Genomic DNA, 13190 nt, shown 5'->3' with positions numbered 1-13190 from the left:
AGGGGCATAAAGCTTATTTTAAAAAATAATGGCTGAGGACATCCCAAATCTGTGGAGAGATGTAGATATCCAAGTTCATGGAGCCCACAGGTCACAAAATAAACAACTTAGAGAGATCTTCTTCAAGACACATTATGGTAAAACTGTCCAAAGTCAAAGAAAAAGAGAGAATATTAAAAGTAGCAAAAGAAAAGAAGCCTGTAACTTACAGGGGAATTTCATAAGGCTATCAGTGGATTTTGCAGTAGCAACCTTATAGGTAGGAGAGTGGCATGATATATTCAAAATGCTAGACAGAAAAAAACAAAACACTGCCAACCAAGAGTACTCTGTCTGGCAAAACTGTCCCTCAGAAATGAAGGAGATATTAAGACTTTCCCAGACAAACAGAAGCTGAAGATATTCATCACCATTTGACCTATCTTACAAGAAATGCTGAAAAGAGTTCTTCAAGCTGAAATGAAAGGAAGCTAATTAGTAACACAAAAACATATGAAAATATACAACACAATGGTAAAGGTAAGCACATGGTCATATTCAGAATACTGTAATATACTGTAATATGTTGGTGCGTTAATCACTTAACTCTACCATAAGAGTGAAGGACAAAAGTATTAAAAATAACTTTAGTTACAATAATTTGTTAATGAACACACAATATAAAAAGGTAAATTGTGACACCAAAAACTAAACTGGGGGAGTAAAAGGGTAGAGTTTATCTATGCAATGAAAGTTAAGTTATCAGCACAAAATAGACCATTATATCTATAAGATTATTTATCTATAAGATTATGTAAGCCTCATGGTAACTACAAAGTGCAACCATAATTAGATAATAAAAGATAAAGAGAAGGGAATCAAAGCATACAACTATGATAAATCATCAGTTCACAAAAAAAGGCAGCAAAAGAGAGAAAGAAAAAAAAAGGAACTACAAAATAACCAGAAAACAATAAGATGACATTAGGAAAACCAAATTTAGCAGAAGGAAGGAAGTAACAAAGATGGGTGCAGGAAAAAATAAAATAAAGACCATGAAAGCAATAGAAAAGATCAATGAACTAAGAGCTGGCTTTTTTAAAAGAAAAAATTGACAAGCCTTTAGCTAAACTAAGGAAAAAAGGGAAGACTCAAATAAAATCAGAAATAAAAGAGGAGGCATTAAAACTGGTACCAGAAATACAAAGGATTATAAGAGAGTACATGCCAACAAATTAAACAAACTATAGGAAATGGATAAATCCCTAGAAACCTACAATCTACTAAGACAGAATCACAAAGAAATAGAAAACTTGAACGGACCAATAAGGAAGGAGATTGAATGAGTAATAAAAATCTCCCAACAAAGAATAGTCCAGGACAAATGGTTTCCCTGGTGAATTCTATCAATCATTTAAAGAAGAATTAACACATCCTTCTCTAACTCTTCCAAAAAATTGAAGAGAAGGGAGCATTCCTATACTTATTATATGAGACCACCATTACACTGATAGCAAAGCCAGATAAGGAAACTAAAAAAAGAATACTAGAGGCTAACATTCCTACTGAATATAGATGCAAAATTTTTCAATGAAATACTAGCAAAATGAATTAAATTTCATATTAAATGTATCATACACTATGATCAAATGGGATTCCTCTCTGGGATGTAAGGATGGTTTAACATATGCAAGTTAATAAATATGATACACCACATTATGAAAGATAAAAATCACATGATCATCTAAAAATTCAGTAAAAGCATCTATATGACAAAATATATTTCCATGATAAAACTTTTCAACAAGTTGGGTTAAAAGAAATGTACCTAAAACATAATAAAGGCTATATGTGACAAGCCCACAGCTAACACCAAACTCAGTAATGAAAGTTTGAAAGCTTTTCCTCTAAGATCAGGAAAAAGGCAAGGATATCCATTTTCATCATGCCTATTCAATACAGTCGTAGAGGTCATAGTCAGAACAAGCAGCAAGAGGAGAAGGCAGAGGAGGAGGGATGGGTAGGAAGGAGAAAGAAAAAAGAAGAAAAGACATCTACATCAGAAGGAAGAAGTAAACTTGTCTTCATCTGCAGGTAACACTGTCTTATATATAGAAAATTCTAAAGACTCCTCCAAAAAACTGTTAGAACTAATCAGCAAATTCAGTAGAGTTGCATAAAGACATCAATTGCATTTCTATGCACTAACAACAAAATATCTGAAAAAGAAATTTAAAAAAATCTAATTCACAGTAGCATCAAAAACAATATAATACTTAGGAATAAATTTAAACAAGAAGGTGAAAGACCTGTACACTGAAAACTATAAGACTTTGATGAAAGAAATTAAAGGCACAAAGCAAAAGATATCCTGTGTTTATGGATTTGAATAATTAATTTTGCGAAAATGTCCATGCTACCCAAAGCCATCTATTGGTTCAATGTAATCCCTATCAAAATTCAAATGGCATTTCTCACAGGAATAGAAAAAAACAATTGTAAAATCTGATTGGAACCACAAAAGATCCTGAATGGCCAAAACAATCCTAAGAAAGAACAAATCTGGAAGCATCTCATTTCCTAATTTCAAACTACACCACAGAGCTATAGTAATCAAAACAGTTTAAAATGGTATAAAAATAGGCAAATAGACCGATGGAACAGAATTGAGACCCCAGAAATAAACCCTTAAATACATGGTCAACTAATATTTGACAAGGGAGCCAAGAATACTCAATGGGGGAGAGACAGCCTCCTCTTCAATAAATGCTGACAGAAAACTAAATAACCACATGCAGAAGAATTAAATTGGAGTCCTATCTTACAACACTCAAAAATTAACTTGAAATGGGTTCAAAACTCAAAGGTAAAACCTGAAACCATAAAACTCTTAGAAGAAAATATATGGAAAAATCTCCTTGCCATTAGTCATTAGTCGTTTTTTGGTTATGACACCAAAAACACAAGCAACAAAAGCAAAACAGTAAGTGCGACTACATCAAACTAAAAAGCTTCTGCACAGCAAAAGAAACAATCGACAAACTGAACAGATAACAACCCACAGAATGGGAGAAAATATTTGCAAATCATATAGCTGATAAGAAGTTAATATCCAAAATATATAAGGAACTCATCCAATCAATAGTAAACAAACAACCTAATTTTAAAATGTGCAGAGGAACTGAACAATTTCTCCAAAGAAGATGTACAAATGGTCAACAAGTCCATGAAAGGATACTCAACGTCACTAATCATCAGGGAAACGCAAATTAAAACCACAGTAAGATACCGCCTCAAACCTGTTAGAATGGCTAGTATCAAAACTACAAGAGACAATAATTGATGGCGAGGATGTGGACAAAAGAGAACCCTTGTGCACTACTGGTAGGAATGTAAATTGGTGCAGTTATGTGAAACAGCATGTAGGTTCTTTAAGAAATTAAAGATAGAACTACTATATGACCCAGCAATCCCACTTTTGGGTATATATCCAAAGGAAACAAAATCAGAATCTCAAAGAGATATCTGTACTGCCATGTACATTACAACATTATTCATAATAGCGAAGATATGGAAACAACCTAAAAGTCTGTCTATAGATGAATGGGTAATGAAGACACATACATCTATACTATATGATGGAATATTATTTAGCCACAAGAAAGAAGGTAATCTTGCCATTGTCAAAATACGGATGGATCTTGAGGACATTATGCTATGCTGAACATATGCTGAAATAACCCAGACAGAGAAAGACATATACTGTATGATATCACTTACATGTGGAATCTAAAAAAGCCAAACTCATAGAAAAGGGATTAGAATAGTGGTTGGAAGGGGCTGGGGCTGGGGCTGGGCGAGTGGAGTAAATAAGGAGATGTAGGTCAAAAGATACAAACTTCCAATTATAAAATGAATAAGTTCTCTATGTAACATAGAGCATGGGGATTATGGTTAATAATACTTGATATGTACTTGAACATTGCTAGAGAGTAAATCTTAAATGTTCCCACCACAAAAAAGAAATGGTAATTATGGGAAGTGATAGAACTGTTAACTAACCCTCCTATGGTCATCATTTCACAATTTATAAGTGCATCAACTCCTGACAACATATACCTTAACCATACAAAATGTTATACAACAATTATATTACAATAAGCTGGGACAAAATAAATGTTGGTTCAAATTATTTTTGAACATTATATAGGAAATAAAACATACCTGTGGACCAGAAAATTGGTCTGAAGGTTCCTGTGTCTCCCTCCGATACAGTCATCTATTTTTGACAAGTTTGTCTCCCCTTCTGGAATATAGATTTTTTTTTCTTCACATTTCATCTTCTCTTTTGTAAATGCTCTCTCTATAGCTGTTCACATTGCTTCCTATGATAACTTTTACCTCTAAGCATTCAAAGAGTTCTTGCACTATACGTAATCTAAGAGCTGTTTTGTAGTTACTGCTCTTTGCTGAACTCATTATGCATGTATTCAGATGCCTGAGGGCTCTGTCTGCTATTGAAGTAAAAATTGTATCTAAGTGAGAAGATTTCATCCTTCCTCACTTGGGTCATGAGGAACAAAGCTAGGTATCCAGGTAAGCTGTCATTTTGCATGAGACCTAACTAGTTTCTTTGAAATGCAACACTATGCAGATCATAGCACCAGGGGGACAGCAGGAACGTTCTATCACTAATTCTTGGAGTTTCAGTTAAAACTTCCTTTAAAAAAAAAAAAAAACTAAACAAATGTTTGTTCTGAGCTCCAAATATATTTAAAGTGGTTTTAAAATATCTAATGCTTGCAATACATGTTAAGATATATGTCACTTTCATTGTTATTATTTATATAATGGAAATGTCTTGATTTGAGAGTTAGGTTTCCATTTATCCTCAGCAATCCTAGTTTTTACATGCTTTTCAACTTTGTGAATTATTTTAAAATAGCATATGCTACTGAGAAAAATATAAGCCATTTACATTGGAAATCCAGTCAATTACTCATAGAGTTATATTTCAATTTGTGATTACACAAGCCTTCTGAACAACAACAACAACAAAATGACAATACCAAATGCTAACAAAGATATGGAATAGCAGGAACACTCATTCATTGCTGGTGGGAAAGCAAAATAGTACAGCTACTCTGGAAAACAGTTTGGCAGTTTCTTACCAAGCTAAACATAGTCTTACTGTACAATCCAGCATTCACACTCCTAGGCATTTACCCAAAACCTGCACTCACACAAAAATCTGCACATGAATGTTTATAGGAGCTTAATTCATAATCACCCCAAAATGGAAGTAATCATGATATCTTTCAGTAGATAAGTGGATAAATAAACTGGTATAATCATGCAATGTAATATTATTCTGTGATTAAAAATAAATGAGCTATCAATCCATGAAAAGACATAAAGGAACTTTAAGTAAATATTGCTAAATGAAAGAAGTGAGTCTGAAAAGGATATATACTGTGTAATTTCAGCCACATGACTTTCTGGGAAAGGAAATACTATAGAGACAGTAAAAAGATCAATGATTGACAGGGGTTCAGGCAGGAGTGGGAGGGATGGTGAACAGGTGAAGCACAGGCAACTTATAGGGTAATGGAACTATCATATGTAATAGTGTAATGGCAAATACATGACATTAAGCATTTGTCAAAACCCATAGAACCGAAAAACACAGAGTGGACCTTGAAGTAAACCATGAATTTTCCTTCAAAATGTATCAGTATTCATATGTTAACTGCTACAAATGTACCACACTGAAGATATAATAATAGAAAAAACTGTGTGTGAGCAAGCGCGAGTATGTGGGAACTCTCTGTACTATCTGCTCAATTTTTCCAGGCATCTAAAACTCTTCTAAAAATTAAGTGGAAAAAACATCTTGTTTCAAATTTGTCTCTTTTATAGTGTTTCTGATTTCAAGTATTCTTATCACCTATTCAATTGCACAAGGTAGAAAATTAGACATTACTTTTGACACCTCTCCCTCATGTTTTGATGCACTTTTCTTCCTAAATATCTTGTGAATCCACCTTCTTCTCTCCATGCCAAATTCCTGTGATATAATAACAACTTGTGGCCATGCTAGGATGCTAGAATAATCGAAATCGAGAGCCTCTACCTACATTCACCTTGCAACTTCCAACCTGTCTTTTATACAATGTCTATGGAGTAATCTTTAGAAAATGCAAACCAGGTCGTTCTCTCCACTCAAAACCATTTGATGATGCTCTAGTTACCTGGATAAATGCACAGATTACACACATCCAAGCATACACTGGCCCCTACCTATGTCCCAGCCTCACCTCTTACTATACTATCTTGATTTTCATTTAGCCAGATTGATTTTTTTTGTAGCCTTGCTCTCTTTATTCTCTCTCCCACTACAGGAATATTACATATGTTGTTGACTCCAATATGACCTTTTTTTTCTCTCTGCCATTCCCCTTGTTTGTTTGTTTCAGGTTTTTATTTAAATTCCAGTTTGTGGCTTTTTTAGAGCCATCTGTTCATGACGCCATCTCCTGCTCCTCCCATCGCGGCTGCCGCCATCCTGAGTCACTGCATGCAGAGTTCCAGCAGCCTGGCTTCCCATGCTAGCAACCAACACTTGGAGTTCTTACAATACGGCAGACATTGAGGATGAAGAACAGTCTGCATTTGATCAAGATTTGGATGATGTCGAGGAAGTAGTAGGAGCAGCTGGTAAAGAAACAATAATTGAAGCGTGTCATCTGACTGTTCAGATGATGCAAAATCCTCAGATTCTCATAGCCCTTCAAGAAAGACGTGATGTCTGGTAGAAACACCAGCAGGATACAGTGGAAGTTTACCTAGGGTAGTTAAAAGCATGTGAATACTCTCAAAAACCTTCAAGTTAAATGTGCACAGATAGAAGCCAAATTCTATGAGGAAGCCCATGATCTTGAAAGGAAATATGCTGTTCTCTATCAGCCTCTATTTGATAAGCGATTTGAGATCATTAATGCAGTTTATAAACCTAAGGAAGAAGAATGTGAATGGAAACCAGATAAGGAGGATGAAATTTCAGGGGAGCTGAAAGAAAAAGCCAAGATTGAAGATGAGAAAAAGGATGAAGAAAAAGAAGACCCCAAGGGAATTCCTGAATGCTGGTAGACTGTTTTTAAGAATGCTGACTTGGGGGGTGTCTGGGTGGCTCAGTTGGTTAAGCACTGGTCCCTTGGTTTCAGCTCAGGTCATGATCTCAGGGTCCTGGAGCCCTGTATTGGGCTTGCACTCAAAGCAGAGTCTGCTCGTCCCTCTCCCTCTGGTCCTCCTCATGCACAGTCTCTCTCTCTCTCACATAAATAAATAAAATCTTAAAAAAAAAAAAAAAAAAAAAAAGAATGTTGACTTGCTCAGTGATATGGCTCAGGAACATGATGAATCTATCCTGAAGCGCTTGAGAGATTATAAAGTGAAGTTCTCAGATACTGGCCAGCCCATGAGTTTTGTCTTAGAATTTCCCTTTGAACTCAATAAATATTTCACAAATGAAGCGTTGACAGACATATAGGATGAGGTCAGAATCAGATGATTCTTACCCCTTTTCTTTTGATGGACCAGAAATTATTGGTTGTATAGACTTTCAGATAGATTGGAAAAAAGGAAAGAATGTCACTTTGAAAACCATTAAGAAGAAGCAAAAATACAGGAATGTGGGACAGTTCATACTGTGACCAAAACAGTTTCCAATGATTCTTTCTTTAGTTTTTTGTTTTGTTTTGTTTTTTGGGTTTTTTNTTTTTTTTTTTTTTTTTTTTTTTTTTTTTTTTTTTTGGTTTTTTTTTTTTTTTTTTTTTTTTTTGCCCTTCCTGAAGTTCCTGAGAGTGGAGATTTGGGTGATGATGCTGAAGCTATCCTTGTTGCAGACTTTGAAATTGGTCACTTTTTATGTAAGTGTTTAATCCCAAGGTCAGTGTTACACTTTACTGCAGAAGCTATTGAGATGAAGATGATGGTGATGATGATGAAGAGGAGGAAGAAAGAAGGAGAAGGAGAAGAAGAGGAGGGGGAGGGGGAGGGGGAGGGGGAGGAGGAGGAAATGATCCAGACTATGACTCAAAGAAGGATCAAAACCCAGCAGAGTGCAAGCCAGCAGTGAAGCAGGTTGGTCTACCTTCTGGTTCCCTGGAAAGGATGAATTTAGATCATTTGATAAGCCTATTTTAAGTTTTTATTGTTATTGTTTGTTTGTTTCTTTTTGTTTTTGCCCCCTAAAATAAAAATGTCAAATATAATTTTAGTCTCACACACACACACACACAGTCTAATTAACATATAATGTAATACTAGTTTCAGGAATAGAAGATAGTGATTCATTACTTACATATAACACCCAGTGCTCATCACAACAAGTACCCTCCTTTTTTTAAAAAAAAAATATTTTATTTGCGAGAGAAAGAGAGCGAGAGAGAGAGAGAGAGAGAGAGAGCACAAGCAGGGTGAGGGGCAGAGGGAGAAGCAGGCTCTCCACTGAACAGGGAGCCTGATATGGGGCTTGATCCCCAGACTCTGGGATCATGACCTGAGCTAAAGGCAGATGTTTAACCCACTGAGGCACCCAGGTGCCCCTACAAGTTGCCCTCCTTAATGCCCATCACCCATTTTACTCATCCCCTTACCCACCTCCCCTTCAGCAACCCTCAGTTTGCTCTCTATAGTTAAGAATCTATTTTATGGTTTGCCTCTCTCTCTCCTCTTTTTTTTTCTTTCCCTTGTGTTCATCTGTTTTGTTTCTAAAATTCCACGTATGAGTGAAATTATATGGTATTTGTCTTTCTCTGACTGACTTCACTTAGCATAATACTCTCTAGCTCCATCCACTTTGTTGCAAATGCCATTTCCCTTGTTAAATGTTATCCACACATGCTATTTGTTTGGGAACCATTCATCGGCTTAGTTGACATGGTACAATTTTCCAATAGTCCACTTTAGCACTGTTTATCCTTCCTTGCAGTATTTGTCTTCATTTCTGATTTAAATTTGTTTTATGTGTTTATTTGAATATTTTCTGCTCTATCTCTACTCTGTAAGGTCTACAAGAGTGAGAATTTGCAACAATTTTCCCCTTCCTCTTCTATCTAATGATTTGCTATTATCTGACATACAGTAAAAACTCAATACATATTCTATTGAATGAATAAAATAATGAACAAGTAAATGAAAGATTGAGTTTTCCAATGTGTTCTGAGAAAAAAATCATAATATTGAGAAAGAAAGAATGGTAGACTGTAAGACAGAGGATCAAAGAATAAGTTTAACCGAAAAAAGAACCCCTTGTTTATTCTTTTCCTTTAGAATATAAAGCAGTCGTATTTAGGTAACACCTATTTTCTCCTTCAGAGCTGTAACTCATTTCAAGGAATGTTGCCATTCAATGGAGTCTGCTATAGCTGTTCAATCTTTTGTTGTAGTGTGTTAAAGAATTGTGTAGGCAGTGACAGTGCAGCTTTTGTAGCAGAGCAAAAGAAAGACAAAGTGTTCAAGCTCTTTTTGTAATCAGTCAGGGAAAGAATGTAGGGCCAAGATAGAACTAAGAGGAGTGAGAATCATCATATGATACAGAGAAGTAGCATACAAAGCAACAACAAAGGACTAGTCCCCAGATAAGACCCCCCTTTCTCAAAACTACTAAACGAAGATGAACAATATGGGAGTGGTTAAATCTGGTTATCACGAGTTGAAGTCTTCAATAATTTTTGCTGAAAATGCGTACCTTTCTTTTTCTCACTCTCAGCTAATCATCTTTCCCTTTAGCTTACTCAGAAAACAGAAACACAATTTCTTGGCTTTTGAGATGCGTGAAGCCTTTAATGACTGAGGTCAGTGGGTAACACAGGAAATTATAGGTGAGGTGGATTTGAAATGTGTTAGAAATACAGGCTAAGCAGTCCTGTAATTATGTATAGAGAGTTGTCTGAGCACCCCTGCTGCTGTCATGTTGCCATCATTGTACGATGTAAATCTACAACTGTTTATTTACTGTTTTCAAAGTATGCAATAAACCCTTTTAGCAGCATGGTATTTTTTTTAAAAACAGGTAAATTCTTAATGATAAATTACACACTGAATTTTTGTGCATCAAGAAGGTTAATGTAAATGTGTACTTGCACTAAATGGTTATCTTTATCACTCACCCAGAAGGCCACAGTTATATCACTGACCATATTAAGAGCAGAACACAAAATTCAGCTAATATAACAAGCCCATCTACTTCAAACACTATTTTTATATTAAGCAGATATTTAATACAATAATTTAAACACATGCAATGTCAAAAGTTGTGTTTATATATTGCTCTATGAAGCAAGATGTTTTGTTCCAGACAAATGAACATTACTATTTTCTATTCTAAGGGTTTTTTTTTGTGCATGAATGAGAAATGAAGTGACTGTGTTGTGCCATCCACTGATTTTTCTCTATAGTTAAATGGTATTAGTTTTATATCAATCAAGAAATGTTTCAAACAATAAATTCATTAAACTCTAACAAAACAGTTGGATTTACCTCATCCAATTTGGAAGTCCATTCTGTCAAAGATGAAATATCTAACATTAACATTATTATAAATGTATATATCCAGTTAGAAAAAAAATGACCCTGAAAATATTTTAGTTTTTGAAGGAACTAAATAAAATAGCAGACCAAACTGTCAAAAATGCATGCAAACACACATGCATATACACACACAATAACACTCTACAAAAATAAAATAAGAGTAAGGAGTTCACAAGCAAGTATTGATTGTTGTGCTCCTTTCACAAATGACTTAAAAACTAGTCTAGAAATAAAATAGCAAGTAATTAAGGAACAATGTATAAAAGCCACAATATGCAGTAGAAAAACAGCAGGAATCTTATTAAAAAGAATAGACCAGGAAATTGACTAAGAATGGGATTTACAGATACTGAAAACTCTATTGATTTATTTTCTACTTTCCCTACACAATTCTTGACAGAGCGTGGCTGTATGTAACCAAAAAGGTACAATCTATTTAGTTGAATGTCTATATATAACAATTTATCTTCTGCCTATCCCTATTTAACCAACTGACATGACTGTGTCAGTGGTCAAAAGAGCCTAGAGGTTAAAATACTTTTTTGGTACAATTCCTAACTCTTGGAATGACTTGACTATAATAACTAAAATAATATTTATTTTAAAACACAGCCTTAATGCCCTGGGCCTTTCCTAAATTACAACTAAATTACCACTGAAAGACTGTATTATGTGATATAAAACAGATTATACTGTAAACATAATTAAATTTGGGGAAGACTAATAAAAATATAGTAAAGATTTTCTAATAAGTTCCTTTGAATGGAATGTCTTTTTAATTGTTCAACATCATATATACACATATCCCTTTAAAAGCTAAATCAGAAATGAAGTATGATTTGCAGTGGAAACCTGCCTTGGTTCAAACGGGCGAGGTTATTTTGTGTGAACACAAATCCTCACATCTCAGAGGCCTAACAAAACAGTTCATGTTCTGCTCCTGTTACCTGTCCAAATCAGGGGAGTGGTGGAGCTGTGTACCTCACACTCATTCAATTACTCAGGCTGATAAAGACCCTCCTTGACTCGTATCCTGTAAGGGGGAAGAACTGGCAAATCGTCCACTGACTCTTAAAGATCCCAGAGCTAAAACTTTCACCATTTTCAGTCACATTTTTTTTTCCACCAAAACACATCAATTAGACCTATCCAAATTCAGAGGAGTAGAGGGATCCCTGGCTGGCTCAATCAGTCAGTACAGTATGCAACTCTTGATCTCCCCAGGGTCGTGAGTTTGCGTCCCATGTTGGCCATAGAGATGACTTAAAAAAATTTTTAAAAAGTATAAAATTTCTAAAAAAAAAACAAAGGAGTAGAAAGCACAATCCTATCACATGTTCAGAAAGGAGAACTGATAAACAGTGATGATAATTCAACTTTCTAATGACTAAATATTTTTACTTCTCTTTACCTGGGAAATACATTCACTGACTTCCCAGGAGAAGAAATCAAAATTCCATTTAGTTATAGCATCAAGCTCAAAGTTCAGGATCTCTGGGTAAGAGATGAGTGGTAGTCTTTACATTTGGTTCCACGATGGCTCCTATTGTTCATTTATGAACTGTAAGGGCAAGTTATACATGTACCCCCACACTCAGTATACACTAGCATAACAGGGGTGAGATAATGCAACAAGCGCTTGTACTCAGAAAAGGAAAGATGAGCACTAGGGAAGACCTGGTGAAATCAGCTGGGCAAATGTGAGCATGTTCTCTAGTTAAGCTCCTCTTCTGTGAATGGGCCGTCTAGTCCAGACTCTGCCCTTTGGGAGGTTCTTTCTTTCCTTTATGGTGCTTGGCTACATCTCCAATGGGCCTTGGAGAATGTGCCCTCTTTAAGGTCCTAGAGAATGACTGGCCTGAAAGAAGTGGAAAAACTTTCAATGAAAGATCTCATTCCTAAATCTGAGAATCTTCGTTAAATCTTTCTTAAGATATTCCTTAAAAACTCAATGACCTCCATATCTATTTGCCTTTAGTGAGATTTATGTACCAATTATTCTCCTTCGATTTCTCGCCTCCTATTCTCTCTTTCTATTTTAACATAAATGTGAGTATTTTAATAAAATTTATACTTTATATCTTTTATTTACTGAGCCATTTTGTCCAGTTAAGATACTTTAACAGGTGTCATACCCTTAGACGGCTCTTTACCATGAGACATTTTAATACTCTCAGAGATTTCAACAGTGATTGTGACAGCCATACTACTCCAATTATCTTTTCTGTGTAACAAATCATCCCTAAATTAGTGGTATAAAACAATAACCATTTGATTATGTTCATGGATTCTATGGGTCAGGAAGTCACAAAAGGCACAGCAGGGATGACCATTTTCTAAGGTATCTGAGGCCTCAGCTGGAACAACTGGAACTAAAGGATGCATTTACAAGATAACCTCTCCACTTAGATGGCTGGTGATAGAAAGTAGAATGGTGGTTGCCAAGGGCTGATGGGAGGGAAAAAATGGAAATTTACTGTTTTATGGGTACAGTTTCCATTTGAGAGGATGACAAAGTTCTGGGGATGGATGGCAGGTTGGTTGCATACGGTGTGAATATACATAATGCCATAGAACTGCATGTTTAAAAACGGTTTAAGTGAAGTTTATGTTATGTA

General features: G+C 35.3%; 1 pseudogene; it reads left to right on the top strand.

Annotated features, from left to right (window-relative positions):
- Window positions 1-6584: 6584 nt before the first annotated feature.
- Window positions 6585-8184, top strand: LOC105241411 (annotated as a pseudogene).
- Window positions 8185-13190: the final 5006 nt, after the last annotated feature.

This window comes from Ailuropoda melanoleuca, chromosome 16 (genome assembly GCF_002007445.2).
Source record: "Ailuropoda melanoleuca isolate Jingjing chromosome 16, ASM200744v2, whole genome shotgun sequence".
In the NCBI taxonomy this organism is placed as follows: Eukaryota; Metazoa; Chordata; class Mammalia; order Carnivora; family Ursidae; genus Ailuropoda; species Ailuropoda melanoleuca.
Note: the sequence above shows the minus strand (reverse complement) of the source record. Positions and strands in the feature narration are given on the sequence as shown.